The following is a 21,469-nucleotide window of genomic DNA, read 5'->3' as shown; positions in this document are numbered from 1 at the left end:
GTACTCTACTACAAACGTGCTGCACAACTAAACTTCAGCTTACTCAAAGAGTTATTGTATAGGAAACTGCAGAAATATGGAGGAGGCATTCAATAATCTGCTCACAATTAACAATTAAGCAATAAACACTTGAATAAATGCAGCATGTATTACTTATTTGTTAAACCTCACATTGATAATGAGCAGATGATTTATCACTAATAGTAACTGGTTTCTTACTTTTTAGGAGATACCAGATCCAGAAATGGAAGCAGAAAGTACTTTAAAGAAAATTGATTTTAGAAAATACCTCCTTGGATCTGAGCAGCTATAGTACACATCACATATTTGGGTTGGGATTCAACCGTTTTAAAAACAGAGACAGGAACAAATTGAATTGCTAAGGGAGGGAACAAAGTAATATCTTCTAGAGCAATACATTATTTTCTGCTTATATCCTCCAGGGAGCAAGACAGAAATAGGGCGTAGTAAACAGATTTACAATACAGTATAATGAATAATAATTTGTTTCTACATAATGCTATTAGGGGTACTTCTATCACTTGGACTAATAGACAATTTTAAAATGTGTTGATGATGAAGAACGGGCATTTCCTCATTACATAGTACAAGAGCTGAATATAAGGATCTTCTCTAATATTCTGTACTTCTTAATCCCTATTCATACAAATTAGCCTAAAGATTCAGGAAAGGAAAGAACAGGAAACTGTCACTTGAAGAACTATGTTAGGTGACCCGTTCATGAGAAAGTCAAAATAACTGTGAGACTATGTGTACCTTCTTTGTATGCCTTATCAGTACAACTGAGAAAATAATTTTTGCCCACTCCTATAAAAAATACTACCCCATTTGCTGCCTAATGTGTAATAGAAACATGTTTTTGAAAAGAAAAGAGATTGTAGGCTTAGATGAACAGCAATCTATGTTAAAACATATTTAAGGAAATTCTTCCTTAAATATAAATTTCTCCCTTGACTCATATTAACTCTGTAAAAGGCCTGAAACAACTTTTACATTCTTTATGGAACAGAGTTTTTCACCAAGAACATTTTAAAATAAAAATATTGGAAAGCTATGTACTAGTCTCACCAGCTATGATATTCCATTCAATTTACCACAGACATTAGAGTGTCACATTTCACAGAAGTTCAAAGACAACAAAAGCCACAGCTCTGCACTCTTTCACAGGGCAAGGACTCGATCATATTCTATTTTTCTTTTGGGACGTAAAATCCGAGGATAGCACCTTTGTATGGACCAAACCATTAACTGAATGAAAGTTAATATATGAAATTGAACGTTAAACATTATGGTTTAAAAGTTATCACTCTGTTTTCCTTCCAAATTATGTTAGTAACGTATATTTTGTAAAGAGTTGAAGAAGAAGTGTTAAAGGAAAAAATGTTTTAAGGTGATGTAACACAAAAAATTTAAAGAACAACAAAAGCCTTCCTTCCGGCCTCGTTCTGAAGACAATCAGATTTCATGCAGATCCTTCCAGAATACAGCATGCCCGACTGACTTTCCTTTCTTTTCCACTTGTATCACACAGTCAGGAAGACTCTAGCTTAACTGCCTGTCATGAACTTTTCTATCCCTGTAAGCCATGGATGTAAACCAGATTTAGTCCTATAGTTTCACCACACAGAATGACCATGTTGCTTTAATATGACCCCAACACAGTGATGCAGTAGGTTTTTAAAAAAGTCAATATCCAGGGGCTCGGGATTTAGCTCAGCGGTTTTGCCACCTGTCTTGCAAATGCAAGGACCCGAGTTTGATCCCCAGTACCAAAAAAAAAAAAAAAAAACAATATCCATTAGTAAGGCTAACAAAGATACTGTTCCTGTCTGTTTTTACATTTGCCCTTTTTTAAAAAGTATGTCCTTCAACACTCACTCCCACAGCCCTGAAGGAATAGACACATGTGCCATTGTTCAAACAAACAAACGCAGAGATAAATATATATATATATATATATATATATATTTTGGTACCGGGGATTGAACTTGGGACCTTGCACTTGCAAGGCAGGTGCCGAAACCACTGAGCTAAATCCCCAGCCCAGAGATAAGTGTTTTAATATTGAAAGATAGGCTCTCCATTCCTTAACCTCTGACTCATCCTAGAACTTGGGTTCAAAGCTTTAAAACAACAGCTTTTAAATAACTTTTGCTAGTTGTGATGAAAGTGATTTACCAGTTAGGAATTCCTATACAAGACCTGCTTGATAATCATAGCTCTGGCCACCAAGTCCCTCCTATGGAATGTGGCAAACACTCATTCTGACTAACAGTCAGCATCATTTCAAAGCTTCGGAGTACTTTTCTGAAGAGGATAATAAATTGCCACCATATCGCAGGGGCTCGTCTTGGGACTACGAACAGAACGTGTCTGTTAGGAGAGCCACATGTTCCATGGAGCAGGCTGATCATTTCCCAGCGCCTGCGGGCTGCCAGCTGGCTTTTCTAAGTCGTTCCTAGCTGCAGTGAGGAAATGTCAGGTGACTTGTGTGACTCTCGTGTTAACAGCACCATAGAAAAGCGTCCTCAGGGTGCACTGGGGGAAGGGAAGGATGTGGACGGACTAGGTTGCTGCACAAGTCTCATGACTGACATCACGACAGCTGCAAAGGTTTGCTTGTGACACGTGGAAGGGTTTCTCCGGAAGGGAAGCCACTGAAATGGACCAAATGCTGTGTGCGGATTATGGCACAACCCGAAGACACCAGGTACGGCGAAGCCAGGGCCACCTTCGCACACTGCCGGCAAGGAGGGCGGGCCCTGGCTTCTTCACTTTGTCCTCCCCCAACTCCTGCTCTGACAACTGGGAGCCTCTGGACCCTCGGAAGGCGTGCTGGTCTGCGTGGATGTGATTGTGCTTGGGACAGTGTTGAGAAAGTTCTAATCATTAACGTTTTGTTCAATTTTTTTCCCCTCTAAAACTCTCTCCGCGAGGGGACGCTCCTCACCCACGCGCTTCGGTTCACGAGGAAGTTTCCGGGAAGCCTTTCGACTCCTCGGGAACCGCCACAGACCGTTCCGAGCTGGTTCCCACAGGTGAGTTCCTTTATATTGTATTCTTTAGAAAAATGTCTGTAAGTGGCTGCTGTCCTTCACGTGACAGTGGCCGTGGAGCCACACAGAAGGGTTTCGGCGGGTGGAGGTCACTGTTTGCAAGGTGTAGGCGTCGCCAGGTCCCGGATCAGTGCAGGGAAAATCCAGTCGCCAGACTGCAGCCCACCCCAGGCGCCCTGTCCCAGATCTTTACCACACGGTCCGTCCCACACGTCACCATCAGCCCCCGGGCGATGTCCATGGACATGTGTGAAATGTTGTGTTTCCCTTCCTGGAAGGTTGCTAGAGAAGTCCGATCTTCGTCTTTGATGGAGTCGTAACACGAGTCACACACTCGAACCTGGAACTCGAAGCCCATGACCGGGCAACTGGAACGCTTGCTGCTGCACACGGCCTGCCGGCACTTCCGGCAGTGATGCTGTCTCAAGCCCAGTGTCTTCGTGTCCCACATCTGCTTTATATTCCAGAAAAAGGGCTGCTCGCATTTCTGACAGGAATCACTTTCCAACCACTGAGGAGCCTCCTCTCTGCTCACGTCCATGTTCCACATTGCAATTCCGCCATCCGAGGAGCAGGAGACGAGCTGCCTTGTGAGCTGAAGGTGACACAGTGACTGCACTCTGCCATGGTGGCCCTGAAGCAAGAGCGTCCGGCCTTTCCTACCTCCGATGTCCCACATGATGATGCTGTTGTCAGATGCTCCCGAGAAGAGTAGCCGCTGAATAGGGTCCCACCAGTGGCAGGCAACACTACCTTCGTGTCCTTTGAGGGTTGTGATAACCGAACACGTGCTCTGCTCAAGCTTCAGCAAGGTGATCTGTCCAGAATAATCACCAACAAAAGCGTACTGAGTATCAAAGTCGTATTGGAGACACGAGGCCCAGGAGGAGAAGAGGTGCCGGCCCAGCATGCTCCCGCTCCACGCCCACATCCAGCTCAAGCACGAGTTGTGGCCAGTGCTGATCACCCACTCGGTGGCCGCGCTGAAGATGATGGCAGACACCCTGTTCTGGTGAGCTGGGTAGGTCTTGGTAAAATTCATTTTATTGAAATCTTCAGAAATGTGAAATTCCATCATAGCTCCGTTATCCTGGCCCACAAATACCGTCTGCTGTCGTGATGGTAAGCCATGGTGGAGCAAGGAGAGGCCATGGTGTGGTAAATGCTGGGCCAATACTGTCCACTGCCTCTCTTCAGCCATACTCGGAGGGTCCTGTCCCCGCTGACCGTGATCACGCCGTCCTCCTTGGAGATTAGGAGCACGGCCGTGACGGCATCCTGGTGGCCCTCGATCTTGCTCAGCAGCACCGGGGGGCTGCTCTGCGGCCTGGAGTGGATCTCAGCTGCCATGTTTGTGGCCACGGCCTCCCGGGCACCCATCAGCTCAGTACTTTCCTTTTAGTCAAGAGGGAAGAAGGGCAAGACTAGATAAAAGAAGAGGAACTAGATTCTCGGCCAAGTAGTTTTATGAAATGTGGCTCAGTGTTCTCTTTTACAAACCAGCAGTAATAACAGTGCCTGTATGGCATAGGGTTGCTAATGGGATTTAGTGAATTAATACACGTTGAAAGCTTGTGATTGTTCCTGGGACATGACAAGGTCTCAGAATATCCTAGTTATGATATTGGTTGTTACTTTGCCTCTACAATCAGTTCTGCTTGAATTTATCACAAAATAATTGATATCTCAGGGAACAACTTGAGCATAATGCAAATTTCAAGTTTGTTCTGTGCAGTTTTGTCTGTGGGGCAAAGGTGAGGTGAGCCCAGGAACTATACCCTGCTACACTGAGTTGTGTAGGAACACACAAAGTGCTCACAGCATCCACCTGAAACATCTTCCAGGGCTGCAGTTCACTGTGTGTGATGAGCCACATACCCATCCACCTGTATTGTTTCCGTGGTTATGACTTTTGATAACTTCAAATAACCTCCTTCCACTAGCTTCATAATTACTTACAACTGCAACCTTTCAACAAGCAAACTTCCATCTTTTTCATTATAAAGGGCTATTTTATTAGCTTTTATGCACTTCAAAACCATCTAACACAGGTAAAATAGTCCTGTTATTTTTATCAGGTTCCTCTCTTACATATCACTGATAGACTTTTTGAGTAGCATGTCCTTGATCCCACTTTTTCCATAGGCTCTGAGGTTTTCCGTAGTGACTGAGGAAAATTTATGCTCCACTGTGGCGACATTGATAGTAGTTAACCAGTTTTGCCACGGCACAGATGGATGATGTGGTTAGCTGCATGAAAAATTTTCAACTATATGTTTTTAGTTAGGTTAGATCACAAACACTACTTTATTAAAATAATTCAAATTGTGTCCTTCCTATGAAAAATTTTAGGGCAAAAATCCAAGACAGCCGTGCATATGAGAAGCAGTTTACTTCCGCTGTGGTCTTCTACGTCAAGCTGATTGGGATGTTTCCATCTCACTAGGAATTTCTCTCTGGGTTTCTGCTCTCATACACATACACACAAGCCACTAGCTACAGATACATTCATATAAGGGATCATTTTTGTGATTTCTACATTTTTTTTCATTCAGCAACATTACAAAGGCCTACTATGTCCCAGGGGCCAAGGTAAGCACAAGAGATAAAGCATTTGAAAGCAAAGATGAATTTGACACTTTTACCAATAAACTCAAGGCTTTAATATTCCCAGTAGAGCTACTCCCCAAAGGGTTTGGCTCATTCATATCATTGAACTGAACTAATAAAAATATTTTTTAAAATATAACAAGAACATCTACTATTTCTTCCTTTTTTGTTTCTTGGAGGCATTCATAGTCACAGTTGTTAGCTAAATAACTTTTTCTATTTTTAAACATAATAATAAAAATATAATAATGCCTTCTATTAACTTCTTTTACCACCTATAAAATAGGCTTCAAATAGTAACTTATTATAAAAGATGCTTTAGCTTTAAGGGTAAACAAGTATGAATTTTATAAAGAATTTTAAACAATGCCATATATCAGAACATCAACATCACCTCATAAAGAGTTGTTTGTGACATAGAGAATACTGACCTTTCTTATACCTCTGTTTATGTTCAGACAGGAAGAAATATACTGCACTTCCAAAGGGGTGAGGAGGATCAGGATAAGGGGAACCAAGCAGAGAAAGAACCCTTTTCCAATATAGAAAGTGGGGACCCCGCGATGGGCTTCCAGGAGAACACTCCTGTGAGCGTGATCCATTTGTCTGAGGTCACCGGGGTCTCATCCTGTGCAGAGGCAGGAGGGACTGTGCCTTCCACTACCTTATTTGTGTCATCTTAAAGTACTGAGTCGGCATGAAGAGTTTCACCTAAAATTAAAGTGGCTCATCTCTGTTAATTGAGCTTTTGTATAAAGTTCCTGGAATTCATCTTCCCTCCTGACTGATATAACTTTGGATTCCGTGGATTATGAAGTCTACTTAATTCCTGAGGAGAATAAGGAGATTGAGTCAGCAGTCACTTCTACATAAATCTTCAAACTTCTGTTGAGCCAAAGGATAAATTTTAAATCTCTCCATTTTTCAGATTCTCAGAGGTAACAAAAGGCAGACCTAAGTTTTTCCTGGGCCATTTGTCTTCATTCTGTTCACTGTATTCTGCTGCATAACTAAGCAGTAAGTGGAGAGAAATCCTATGTGAAGAACCTATGTGAGAGGTAGCATTGTTCTACATTGAGTGCTTATAGGCAGGTTCAGTGTTTGGGGTATACTGTCAGGAATGAGTTCTGGAAGGTAAACATAGTAAACAGCAAAGAACATCTACTGGCCCTCATTTTACATCCTTCTAGCATGTTTCAAGGCCATCAAGCAGAATGCCAGTCCACTGGAAATATTGTGTCACGTGTACGGACTAAAGTGGAAATGAAGGTCTAAATGTTGATACTGAAGATACTAGACCTTTCTTCTTATAATATACTCAGACTGATGTTGCTAGAATTAAAATAGGTTATAGACACAGAATAAGTTAATATTATCTTAAATTTAAATTCTGAGTAAAATATGTGCAAAACAAAATTGAGATCATTCCTGAATAGCCAACTTAAGCCTTTTGAGATGCTGAAAGCTAAACTTTCTCTCTCTCTCTCTCTCTGTGACTCTCTCTCTCTCTCTCTCTCACACACACACACACACACACACACACAGACTCTTCAAACCAGTATCAACAATTACTAAAAACAATTTAAAAGAAGAAAGGTAGGCATTGAAATATGTAAAATGAATTCAATATATATATGGAGTGTAAGGAATTCTGATAATACTAAAATAAGAAATGTACAGAATTTAAGCAAAGCTCTACTGCTATTATCCCACCGTGTATAATTTTATAATTTATTTGCAAATGATAATCACTAGGAAAGTGCCTAATGGATCAAAAATCTTATCCAAGATTTCTAAACCATATCCAAGTAGAAACAATTTTTTCCTCTAGATAACCCTAAATCTCAGAAATCAAACAAACACATTTAAAGAAAAAAGCATAGCAGATGTAGGAAGGTCAAAAATGGCACCACCTTGTTTGTTGATAGCTTCTTTTTTTTTTTTTTTTTTTTGTTGATAGCTTCTTAATCTGTTAGCTAAGGAAAGTTAGTTTTTTCTGCTTTGGATTTTGCTCAGATGGTAGAAATACAACTAAACCTGTCTAAAGCTCCTTGAAATTCATATACATTTACCTAAAGCTCCCAATGACCCAAAGTTTTATAATGAACACTTCTATTTTCACTTATCACACAAAAACGTGAGATATGTGATAATGGGAGTGAGTCCAGAGTCTGCTCTTCCCCTGAAAGAGGGACTCTGACCGAGCCTCCACCAAGGCTAGCACACTGGCAATAGCCTTTATGTGAACTCTGGAAACTTCAGAGTCTGTTTAAAGAAATAAATGATCCAGTCCACTTCCTGGGTGGCATCCAAGCAGGCACCCTCTGCTTTGAACTTGGCATCTTTGCTTAGACTATGTGACATTTAACTCTGTCTCTGAAAAGAAAGACATGCTGTGTAAAGATCCAAAATGACCATACACAGTGGCAAAGTTCTTGAATTTAGAAACGAGAAAATTCCTGGAGGTTGAAAGCCTTCTATTGAGGAACACTGCAGGAAACTATCTTTTAGAATGATCTGCAGATAAAAAGCTATGGATAAAGCCAGTTTTGAACATCATTGTTGGGAATGAAATTAATGGACAGCTATCACTGGCTTTAACTCAAACCTGACTCAGAGTCAGATAAAATCTCTCTCAGGAAAAGACACCTTTAGTCAAGATTCAACATGAACAGTGCCCTGGACTTTCCTTTATTCTTCCCTAAATGAAGCTCACATGAGCCTTCCAGGCTTTCCTGTCATGAAATAGTTGCAGTTTTAGCATCCTGAAGGCATCTCATAATGAAAGCAGCCAGTCAACCCACAATACAATGGGTCATCAAGGTAGAGTGACTTCATCATTAAAATCATTGCTGGGTGCTCAGTCAGAATGTAAGCTTTGGGTGACAGACAGCACAGGATAGTGAGAATGGGAGTTTTGGAATAATAAGTCTCATCCAAAACAAGCCCAAGGCAGTATTCATGGCCGCTCCCTTAAACTCTCAGCTTGGCTTAAACTTTTAGACCTAACATCACCCCCTCTTCCCTGTCTTTGTAATTCCAGCAAAATCTTATAGATGATATGATACTCTATGATACTCTACATACAAGACCCTAGGAACTGCACTAGAAAACTCAGAATTATTAACCAAATTCAGCAAAGTAGCAGGATACAAAATCAACACACAAAAATCATTAGCATATGTGTACACCAACAACGAATGGGATGAGAAGGAAATTACAAAAACAATACCATTCACAGTAGCTTTGAAAAAATGAAATATTTAGGAATTAACCTAACCAAAGAAGAGAAAGACCTCTACAGAGAAAACTACAGTATTCTAATGAAGGAGATTGAAGAGGATATCCTAAAATAGAAAGCTGTCCCCTGCTCCTGGATAGGCAGAACTCAAATTATCAAAATGTCTATAATCCCCAAATTGTTATATAGATTTAATGCAGTCCCAATCAAAATCCGAACAACATACTCTACAGAACTAGAGAAAAAAATTTTAAAATTCATATGGAGCCAGAAGAGACCCTGAAGAGCCAAAGGAATTTTGGGCAATAAGACCAAACCAAGAGGCATAGCAATACTTGACTTCAAGCTATACTACAAAGCAATAGTGATAAAAATGGCATGGTACTGGAACAAAACAGGTACGTTGATTAGTGGAACAGAATTGAGGATAAAGAACTTTTCCCAGACTTATTCAACTATTTTATCTTTGACAGAGAGGCCAAAAGCATACTTTGGAGGACAGATAGTTGATTCAACATGTGGTGCTGGGAAAATTGGTTATCTGCAGAAGACTGAAACTGAACTCTTATCTCCTACCATATACTAAATTAAAATCAAGATTGAAACATTAAAATGGAAACATTAAACCTACTGGAAGATAAATTAGGTAAAATACTTGAAGACATAGATGTAGGAATGGATTTTCTAAACCAAACCTCAGTTACTCAAGAAATAACAACAAAAATCAACAAATGGGATTACATCAGACTAAAAAGCTTCTGTACAGCAAAAGAATCAATCAGTAAAGAGACAACTTACCTGACGGGAAAGAAATTTTGCCCATTACTCCTCAGACAGAGGACTAATGTCTAGAATATACAAAAAATGAAAAAAAAGAACACCTAAAATTAAAGACCTTGTTAAAAAATAGGCAAGAGAAATGAATAGACACTTCACAGAGGAAGAAATACAAATGGTCAACAAATATATGAAAAATGTTCAACATCTCAGGCCACTACAAAAATGCAAATTAAAACAATGCTTCAATTCTCATTCTGGAAAGAACAGCAATCATTAAGAAATCAAACAATAACAAATGTTAGCATAACTGTGGTGAAAAGGGCACCTTCCTTCACTGTTGGTGGGAATGCAAACTTGTACAAACATTATGGAAATTAGTATGGAGATTTCTCAAAGAACAAAAATTAGAAATTCCATATGACCCAGCTATTCCCTTTTTAGGTGTCTTCCCCAAAGAGCTTAAGTCATCTACTACAGTGATACATATATACCAATGTTGATAGCAGCACAATTTGTAATAGCTAAATCCTGGATTTAGCATTCTGTACACCCTCAACAGATGATTGGATAAAGAAATGTGGTATCTATATATAATGGAATACTACTGAGCTATAAAGAATGACAAATCTGAGCATTGTTTTCATTTACATCTCTCCAATGACCAGTGATGTTGAACATTTTTTCATGTTTATTTGCTTTTTGTACTTCTTTGTCTGGGAAATGTCTGTTTATTTCAGATGCCCATTTTCAGATTGGGTCTTTAAATTCGGGAGGTCAGACTTTTTAAAATTCTTTATAGATTCTAGATAGTAGACCTTTGTCTGAGGAACAGCAGGGGAATACTTTTTCCCAGACTGTGGGTTGTCTCTTCACACTATTGGTCGATTCTCTTGCTGTGCAGAAGCTATTTAATAAGAAGAGATCCCACTCGTTTATTGTTTGTGCTAGTTCATAGGCAACTGAGGTTTTGTTCAGAAAATCTTTTCCTACACCCATGTCTTCAAGAGGTCTACCAAACCTCTCTTCCAGTCGGTTCAGCATTTCTGTTTTAATATTTAGATCTTTAATCCATTTTGATTTTAGTTTAGTGCATGGTGAGAGATACAGGTCTAGTTATAATCTTTGGCAAGTTGAAGCCCAATTTTTCCAGCACCATTTATTAAAAAGCCTCTTTCCTCCAATGAGGGTGTTTGGTTCTTTTCTTTTTTTTCTTTTTTTCTTTTTTTTTTTTTTGGTACCAGGGATCGAACTCTGGTCCTTGTGCTTGCAAGGCAAGCATTGGAACCACAGAGCTAAATGCTCAGCCCCTTGGTTTCTTTGTTGAGGACGAGGTGGCTGAGTGTGTCTAGGGTTGTTTCTGCAATCTTCTTTTTTTTGGGGGGGGGGTTACCAAAGATTGAACTCAGGTCCTTGTGCTTGCCAGGTAGGCAGCAGAACCACTGAACTAAAGCCCCGGCTCCCTGCATCTTCTAATCTTTTCCACTGGTCCTCAGGTCTGTTTCTTTTTGCCAATACCATGCTGTTTTTATCACAGTAGCTTTGTAGTATAGTTTCAAGTTGGGGATTGTGATACTCCCTGCCATATCTCTGTTGCTGAGAATTTCTTTTGCTATTCTGGGTCTCTTCTTGTTTCAAATGAATTTTTGGATTGTTTTCTCAAGGTCTGTGAAGTATGTTGCTGGGATTTCAATTGACATTGCATCGAATCTATTTAGCAGTTTTGGAAGTATGGCCATTTTCACTATGTTGATTCTTCCTACACAGGAGCAAGGGATGTCTTTCCTCCCCCCCCCATTAAGTTTATTGGTACATTTTCTGTATAAAATACAGTTACATTCATCATTGGGAACTCGTACCTTTACATGACTATCTTGGTTCTTATTTTTTTTCCCCTTTCCTTGCCCTCCCTTCACCCCCTCCACCCTTACCTATTTGCAAAGACCTTGTTTCCATTTTTTTCCTCTTCTCATATTTTTTCCTTTCCCTTTTTTCCCTTCCCCTACCCCTCCCAATTCCCCTTCTCTTTTAGACCTTTTCTTCCTGTTACACAATATCAGTTATACATTTTTTAAATTACAATATTAAGATCTAGGAAATATTACCACAGATTTTACAAAATTGAAAAGGATATAGAAAGCATATTGCAAAAATCTTTTTTGAAATAAATTTGACAACTTCTAAGAAGTACCTTGGAAGACAAATTAATGAAACTAACTCTGGAGCAAATATAAAATTTGAATAGCACCTATTAAAGAAAGTATATTCCTACTATATGACAACAGCAGGCTCATAAACATTTTAACTGATAAATTATATCAAACAATTAAAGCAGAAAAAAGAAGGAACACTTCTCCCCTCATTTTAGGAACTCAGCATTGTGCTAATCCTAAAACTGGATAAAGATAATAGAAGAAAAAAGTATGAACATATATAGAAATTTGTTTAACAAGACAAACTATTGGAAGTCAGATCTGGCAGGATGTAGAAAGTGGTTTTGTTATAGGGATGGCAGTGTTGGTTCAGCATTGGAAGATCCACCCCCAAAAGTCATCATTTTAACAGAGGAAAGGAAAAAGCCATATGATCCTGTCACTAGTTAGAGAAAAAGTATTGGACTAAATTCTACAGCTGTTCATGGTAAAAGCTATCAGGAGCCTAGAAGTAGAATAGAAACTTCTCAACAGATTAAAGACATGTACTCCATACTTCCAGCGAGAACACCTTATATGAACGGAGAAGATACACTGCTTTCTCCTTAAGGTGGGGAACAAGGGCAGATATGCTTACTCTTTATCTGTCCATTAAACTTTGAAACCCAGTCACCACCAAAATAGTCTAGCAATAAAATGACACAACTAGGATAGGATTGGCATGGCAGAAGCAAAGTCTTTATATGTAGATGAAATGATCATCTACAGAGAAAATACTAAGAAATCTCTAGGAGCCCCTAGAACTTGTATTTGAATTTTACAGGATTAGAAAACACAAGGTATATATAAAAATTCAGGTCTGTGTATACTTGCTATAAATGAAGAATTGGATATTGAAATTTAAAAGTTATGTAGGAGTACAAAGGATCTAGTAAAGTTAAAAAAAAAAAAAACAGCATTGGAAGACATTTAGTACCTAATTTTAAGACTTCTTCTAAAGCTACAGTAATCAAGGCAGTTTTGGTGTAAGGAAAGATATATAGATCATTTGAATAAAACAAGAACTTAGAAATAGAACCACACATATATGGCCCACTGAGTTTTGAAAGACTATTTAACATTAGCATTTTATAGAATATAAACTCAATTCAAGAGCCAAGAAAGAGACAGTGTTTTCAGCAAATGGCACTAGAACACCTGGTATCCGTATATAAAAAATTAACCTCAACCCTTTTTTACCATGCATGAAAATAACTTGAAGGGATCTATGAACCTAAATAAGAAAGCCTAAAAGTATAAAACTTTAAGAAGAAATTATAAGGGAAAATATTTATGAATTCAGGGTAGGCAAGAACTACCTAGGATACAAAGAACAAGCTGTATAAAAGAAAAAAATTGATAAATGAGATTCCATCAAAATTTAGAACTTTAAATGACATCATTAAAATGAAAAGTAGTTCTTAAACAGACCATATTTATAATACATATAACCTATGACCAGAATATATAAAGAATTCTTAGAGCTCATTAATAGACAACCCAATTAAAATGTAGACATAAGAAGATGATAAATAGCCAGTATAGCACAAGGAATGGTGTGCAACTCTAGAATCAGAAAAATACTAATCAGTACAATAATAAGATTGAATTATACACTCATTAGGGAGATGAAGTTAAAAATTTTAAAAGCCTTGTCATGACTTTTTCTTTTTGTTGGATTCTCCCCCTTTGTGTTTAATTTGTCACACCCAATGGATTCATTCTGCTGGGTTTCCTGGGGCTGTGATCCTCATTGTCTTTTCCTAGGATACTGTCTAAAATTTTTTGGAGTGCTGGTTTGGTATTCGTGAAGTTCCTGAGGTGCTCTTTATCATGAGAGTATCTTATTTCTCCACCAATTTTGAAAGATAGTTTTGCAGGGTACATCTATCTGGGTTGGAGGCTGCTTTCCTTTAGGGCTTGAAATACATCACTCCAAGCTCTTCTTGCCTTGAGGGTTTGCATTGAGAAGTCTGCTGTGATTCTGATGGGCTTTCCTTTGTATGTGACTTGTTTCTTTTCTCTCACTGCTTGTAGAATTTTGTTCTTCTGTTGGATTTCTGGAATCCTAACTATTATATGCCTATGTGTAGATTTGTTTTGATTAAGGCTTTTGTAGTCATATATGCCTCACTTATCTGTATGTCAAGTTCTTTTCCCTTGCTTGGGAAGTTTTCAGCCATCACTTCTGTGAACAGGTTTTTTATGTCATCTGCACGCTCTCGTCTTTCTTCACTGACTCCAATCAGTCTTATGTTATTCTTCTTTGCATCGTCTAGCAGCTGGTGGATTGATTTCTCGTGTTCCCTTACAATTTTAAAGCAATTTTTCTTTTCCTGGTCACTAATTGCAATCTTTTCTTCTATATCTGAAATTCTATCCTCACATTGGTTCATTCTGCTGTGCAGACTTTCGAAGGAGTTTTTAATCTCTTGGAAATCTGTTTGCATCTGTTTTATGGATTCCATTTGTTTCCTATGTTGGGATTCCATCATGTTCCTCAGATCCTCTATTTTTTTATCTTTGTCCTCTCTAGACTTATTAATCATGTCTTGCACCATGAGCACAATCTTTGCTGTTATCTGAGTAATTATTTCTGATTTCATTTTTCCCAGATCCTCTTTTGTTGCCAGTTCAGAGAGTCCAGGTGGTAGAGTATCAGATTGTTCCATCACGTTTCCCTTTGGGGTTGCTCTAGGTGATCCAGAAGTCTGTTTTTGAGGCTTGTTTATGTGTCTTCTCATTTCCACAGGGAGGGCGGGGGGTGTTTCTCCTGCTCGCAAAGCTGACCTTCTCTGCCCTAGGAGCTTGGGATGGCGGCAGGGGTGCTTCCTTCCGGGTGCTGGGCTCCATTTTTTGATATCATCTTCAATCCCTCTTTTCAGAGTGCTATAGTTTTCAGAGAAGAGGCCCTTGATTTCTTTTGTTAGGTTGATTCCTAGTTATTTCAGTTTTTCTGGATACTATTGTGAAAGGAATTGTTTGCTCCATTTTTCTCTCAGTGAGTCTGTTGTCCCTGTAGAGGAAAGCTATTGATTTTTGTGTGTTGACTTTGTATCCAGCTACTTTACTTAATTTGGTTATTAAGTCTAGAAAACTTTTGGTGGAGTTCTTGAGGTCTTCTATATGAGTATCATGTCATCTGCAAATAATGACAATTTGACTTCTTCCTTTCCTATCTTTATTCCTTTTATTTCTGTCTCTTGTCTAATTGCTGTGGCTAATGTTTCCCAAACTATGTTGAACAAGAGTGGTGATAGTGAACATCCTTGTCTTGTTCCTGATTTTAGTGTGACGGATTTCAGTTTTTGACCATTTAATATGATATCGGATGTTGGTTTTTCACCTCACCCCACAAAGAATGGCTGCTATCATGAAATCAACCAATAACAAATACTGGCGGGGCTGTGGGGAAAGACTAACCCTGCTCCACTGCTGGTGGGAGTGTAGACTGGTGCAACCACTGTGGAAATCAGTATGGAGATACCTCAAAAAACTAGGACTGGAAGTCCCATTTGACCCAGCTATTCCCCTCCTGGGTAACTTCCCCAAAGAATTAAAAATCATAATCCAGTGATGTATGTGTATACATGTTCGTAGCAGTATAATTTGTAATAGCTAAAATTTGGAAGCGGTCCAATTGCCTATCAACTGGAGACTGGATAAAGAAAATGTGGGGTTTTTATAAAATGGAGTACTACTCAGCCATAAAAATGAGAAATTAGAGACATTTATAGCTAAAGGGATTCACATTGAGGCAATACTCTTAAGTGAAATAAATAGGACACACATATGTAAATACTGAATAGTTTCTCTAGTGTGAGAAACTGAAAATGTAAATGAGGAATAAAAGGTATGATAGATAATGTGAAATAGGAAGAAAAGGTGCAAAGGGGAGGGGGAAGTGGGAGGGGTAAGGGAAAGGAAAGAAAGGAATGGAATTAATATGAGAAAATGAAAACAATGGAAACAAAGTCTTTGTAAGTAGGGAGGGATGGAGGAGTTGAAGGGAGGGAAAGGGAAGGGGGAAAAAATAAGAACCAAGAGAGATTATGTAAAGGTCCAAATTTCCAATGAGGATTTTCATTATATTGTATACCTAAAATGTACCAATAAAATTAATTTAAAAAAATAATGACAACTTTGAAACACTTGTAGAATGGATGGACCTGGAAAATGTAATGTTGAATGAAATAAACCAGAGAAACACATTTAAATACCATATGGTATCTCTCATTTGTGTGAGACAAAGCAAAAACAAAAAGAATTATAAATAATGGATAGAAGGAAACAAAGAGATGGATGTCTTGCAGTAAGGAAGTGGTCCAATGGAACAAGGGCTAGGGAGAAGAGGAGGGATGGGGGAACACAAATAAAGATATGTCATGTACAGGAGCCTAATAACCCCATTTAATGTAAAAATTACATCTATAACATGAGCTAAGACAAATAACAACAATGAACAGCAATGAAAAATGCGATAAGGGAAGTGGAGGAAGAGGGAGGGAGGAGGAGGGAAAGGAAAAGAGAATTTTAAAAAAGAAACATGCTGGAATATGTATAAGGAACCATTCCCACCAGACAATTGTAAACTACATAAACTGCAAATATGCACAAATAAAATTCAAACAAAATTTTTAAAGTAGGGCTCTTGTTCCTCCCAAACTCAATGGTCTCTCCCACTTTTATACTGGAGGACTTGTAGCTCCAGCCCTGCCTGCCTGAGATGCTCAGTTGATACCAGCTATGCCCATTCCTGATCCAAGGCTGATGAAGAATGTTACTACCACCCAGTGAGGTCAGCAAAGAGTCTTTGTCAACTGTTTTTCAATGGGGACACTTTTTGTCTACTCAGAGATATTTGCTAATGGCTGTCACACCTTGGTATTACTAGTACCTAGTGGGTAGAGGTTAGGGATTCTACTAAACATCCTATAATGCACAATGTAACTCTCCCATTACAAAGAATGCTCCAGCTGTAAAGGTCAGTAGTGCTGGGACTTAGCATCCTTGCTATAGGCCTAGCCCCAGTGTGGGCTATGCACTGAGTCAGGCTTTCCTTTAGCCTCCATGTCATGCTCTCCTTGCTTTGATTTCAGTCATATACAAGCCACACTCCATGGTTCTTCCCTACTGTGTCTGGAATCTTGCCCTAAACTTTGGCCTGACTGTGGTCTGACTCCTTGGCTTGTGCTAGGCCCCTCACCTATCCACATATATTCACAAAGTCATAACCAATCTAAATGAAGAACCTTCACCACCAATCCCTACTTAACAGGCCACTCCTCAGGAACAGGGTCAGTGACGTGACGTTGGTCTGATTTACAATCCCTTTCCAGATTCCTGCCTGCCCTTCTCAGGGGCCATGCCTGTATCCTGTCAAGTCACCTAAACTGAGAGTCATTTTCCCCAGGTCATCCCCAAAATTTGTGTCACTGAGATTTGAGAATGATGTGGGGCTTAGCTGATTTCCACAAAATGCTTTGAGAAAATAATTTCAACACTGACTCTATACTGATGATAAGACTATGCAATGTGGACAGTTTAACCCCGGCTCATTCCATCTGGGATACCTTTCTAGAACATTCATAGTAAATTCTTACAAACCATCAAAAGGATTGTCCCCATTTCTTTAGTAGTTATTTCAAATTGTATGACTACTCATCCTCTAGCCTTCCATGTAGGGAATAACTGCATAAGGGTTTTCCTAGAAGGGGAAGCCACACCCCATGCTCATACATCATGCTGCCTGCTGGCACAGTACACACAAACACACACACACACACACACACACACACACACACACACAAACACATTTCCCTGCCATCATAGGAAAAGTAATTTCCAGAACTTTAGTCTCCTGGTCTTATTCTAGATTGAACCAATAAAGAAAATGAGACAAACATGGCAGCAGTTAGCAGTTAGCTTCTCTAAGCTCATTGATATGATTTAGTCCACAAACATCCCCACACATTGAAAAATGAATCCAGGATTTCATCACACTAACATACGCCTTGTGGGGAGGGGTGATGGGTGCATGTTTGAAGCAGCTGAAAGTCATGGTATACAAAACAAGGACTGGAACAGTATGCTCCTGCAAGAACCATGGCCACATCAGTATATAATCATGCTGTCTGTAGAGGGCCATGGAATTTCAAACTTATTAGCTTCAGTCCCTGTTATTATATTTGCATTGCTACTTAAAATGCTACTTCTATTAGGCTCCAAAGATTTCTATATGGAACACTCCCAAGAAATGAACAAAGACATACCTTTGGAATAGGAAATGTTCATCCTTCCCTAGTACAGTGAAATTAACAATTTTCACATCTGCATCACCAAAATCTTCATCACCAGAAATTCTTTCTGAAAGAAAAAAAAGTGATCAGAGAGAAAACATAAAATAGTGCAACTATTTCAAAGAATGTGGTGACAAGACTTAAACCACTGCAAACATTTTAAAGGTTCAATAGAGCTAAAGCAGTATTTTCATGTTTTTAAATATAGTTTTAAATACCACAAATACTTCTCTTTTAATTCTCTTAGAAACCATGAAGAGACAGCTCTCAGCAAAGAATCAGTTGAACACTTATATTGTCCAGCTTTTTTGTGATGGTGGTAGGTTTTTCTTGAGCTACCCAAACCTTTCCACATCAACATCCTGGATTTATGTTGGCAATAAAGCAGCTTTCTGGGGTTTTAGCTATTCCTCAGCTCAAAGCATGCAGAGCACATGTACACCAAAGAGTTATAGATGCATCTGAGCAGTGTGAATTACTCTCAGATATCACCATAGAATACAAATGAGCCATGGCACTGAATCAAAAAATCATGAATAAACTTTTAAACTGTATTTGACAATGAAAACATCACCAGAAGTCTTGACATGCACAACTAATAAAGCACAGCAGTGTGCTTTTGCTGTGTGGAGGAAGATCCAGATTTACAGAGGTAGCCAGTCAACTGTAAACATTTCTCCAACTGTTCCAGTTTAACCAGTTCCAGACTTTGAGGACTGATGAACCCATGACACCCATCACTCACTCCAAACTTGCAGCTGAGCCGCTTCCATAAAAACTGACCTTCACGTTTCAGTTAATATTTTCACTGCACAATTAAATGAATGGGGCTGGGAATTCAAATTCTTTATAAAAATAGTCAAGTGTTTTTCTGAGTATGTTCATGTGATACACTAAGAACAAAAGTCAATAGTAAATCTTATAAATGAGTTTAGGAAGGGATTTTATTCTATTTAAATTCTATAGTTTGTAGGTGAGGGTTCTAAAAATGCTGTGTTTAATTCAAGGTCACCTCCAGCAAGATTTTAGAGTAGGGCTGGGGATTTAGCTCAGTGGTTCTGACACCTGCTTGCAAGTGCAAGGTCGCACGTTCAATCCCCAGTACCAAAAAAAAAAAGGATTTTAAAGTAATTGTGTTAAGTCACAATGAGTCATGTTAATTACATAACAATGCCTGAATTGCCACTTCTTGCATGAACAGTTTATTCCTGCCTTAGTAAACGAAATAATCATTACTTAGTGAATGCCCATATTAGGACAACAGAGAGAATTCAGTTAAATAACCGAATGCAGAACCTCAAGCTCCTAGAAAAAAAAGAGCATAAAAAACCCAAAGCTCTTACAAGAAAGGAAATTATAAAGATCCAAGCAGAAATCAATGTAATGGAGACTAAGAGAACAATACAAAAAAATCAATGAATCAAAGAGCTGGTTTTTTGAAAGAATAAATAAAATCGATAAACCTTTAGCCAACCTTATCAAAAAAAGGAAAGAAAAGGCTCAAATCCATGCAATTAAGAATGAAAAAGGTGAAGCCACAACAGATCCAGCAGAAATTCAGAGGATCATCAATACCTACTTTGAGAACCTGTACTCTAATAAAATGGAATACACAGAAGAAATGGACAGATTCCTAGATACATACAAATTGCCAAAGTTAATTGAAGAAGTTATAGAAATTCTAAACACCACAATAACAATGAGTGAAATTGAAAATGTAATAAAATATTTACCAACAAAGAAAAGCCCAGGTCCTGATGGCTTCACTGCTGAATTCTACAAGACGTTTAAAGAAGAACTATTGCCATTACTCTTTAAAATCATCAAGGAAATTGAAAGGGAAGCAAGGCTTCCAAATTTTTTCCTGGAAGCAAGTGTTACTTTGATTCCAAAACCAGGGAGAGACCCAACCCAAAAAGAGAACTACAGGCCAATCTCCCTAATGAACCTAGATGCAAAAATCCTCAACAAGATACTGGCAAACAGAATACAAAGGGTCATCAAGAAGACCATACACCTTGACCAAGTTGGATTTATCCCAGGGATGCAAGGATGGTTCAACATCTGTAAATCAATAAATGTAATACACCATATTAACAGAGTCAAAGACAAAAACCATATGATCATCTCAATAGATGGAGAAAAGGAATTTGACAAAATCCAGCACCCATTCATGATAAAAACCCTACAGAAAATTGGAATAGAAGGTCTTTATCTCAACCTGATTAAAGCTATCTATGAAAAATCAACAGCCAACATCATACTAAATGGTCAAAAACTGAAAACTTTCATGCTAAAATCAGGAACAAGACAAGGATGCCCACTATCACCACTCCTGTTCAATATAGTTCTGGAAACATTAGCCACAGAATTTAGACAAGAGAAAGAAATAAAACAAATAAAGATAGGAAAGGAAGAGGTGAAACTGTCATTATTTGCTGATGATATGATACTTTACATAGAAGACCCAAAAAACTCAATCAAAAGCCTTCTTGACCTAATTGACAGATTCAGTAGAGTAGCTGGATATAAGGTCAACACTCAAAAGACAATAGCCTTCTTATATGCAAATAACAGACCCATTGAGAGAGTAATTTGGGAAATAATTCCTTTTACAATAGCATCTAAAAAAATGAAATATCTAGGAATCAACCTAACAAAGGAAGCAAAAGACCTCTACACTGAAAACTACAGCACTCTGAAGAAGGAGATTGAAGAAGATATAAGAAAATGGAAAGATATACCTTTTTCCTGGTTAGGAAGAATCAGTATAGTGAAAATGGCCATACTTCCAAAACTACTATATAGATTTAATGCAATACCGATTGAAATTCCAACAATATACTTCACAGAACTAGAGAAAACAATCCAAAAATTCATTTGGAAGCAGAAGAAACCTAGAATAGCAAAAGCAATTCTGGGAAATAGAGACGGCTGGGAGTATCACAATCCCCAACTTGAAACTATACTGCAAAGCTACTGTGATAAAAACAGCATGGTACTGGCAAAGAAACAGACCCAAGGATCAGTGCAATAGATGAGAAGATGCAGAAACAACTCCAGACACACTCAGCCACCTCATCTTTGACAAAGGAGCCAATCGCCCTCATTGGAGGAAAGATAGCCTATTCAATAAATGGTGTTGGAAAAACTGGATTTCAACCTGCCAAAGATTAAAACTAGGCCCATACCTATCACCATGCACTAAACTAAGATCGAAGTGGATTAAAGAGCTAAATATCAAGTCAGAAACAGTAAACTTGCTGGAAGACA

General features: G+C 38.6%; 1 pseudogene; it reads right to left on the bottom strand.

Annotated features, from left to right (window-relative positions):
- Positions 1-3,189: 3,189 nt before the first annotated feature.
- Positions 3,190-4,427, bottom strand: LOC101712568 (WD repeat and FYVE domain-containing protein 1 pseudogene; annotated as a pseudogene).
- Positions 4,428-21,469: the final 17,042 nt, after the last annotated feature.

The sequence above is a fragment of the Heterocephalus glaber genome, unplaced genomic scaffold (assembly GCF_053883595.1).
Source record: "Heterocephalus glaber isolate CG9 unplaced genomic scaffold, H.glaber_assembly_v1.0 deba00000809, whole genome shotgun sequence".
NCBI lineage: Eukaryota > Metazoa > Chordata > Mammalia > Rodentia > Bathyergidae > Heterocephalus > Heterocephalus glaber.
The sequence above is the reverse complement of the archived record's forward strand: the minus strand, read 5'-3'. Positions and strand labels throughout refer to the sequence as shown.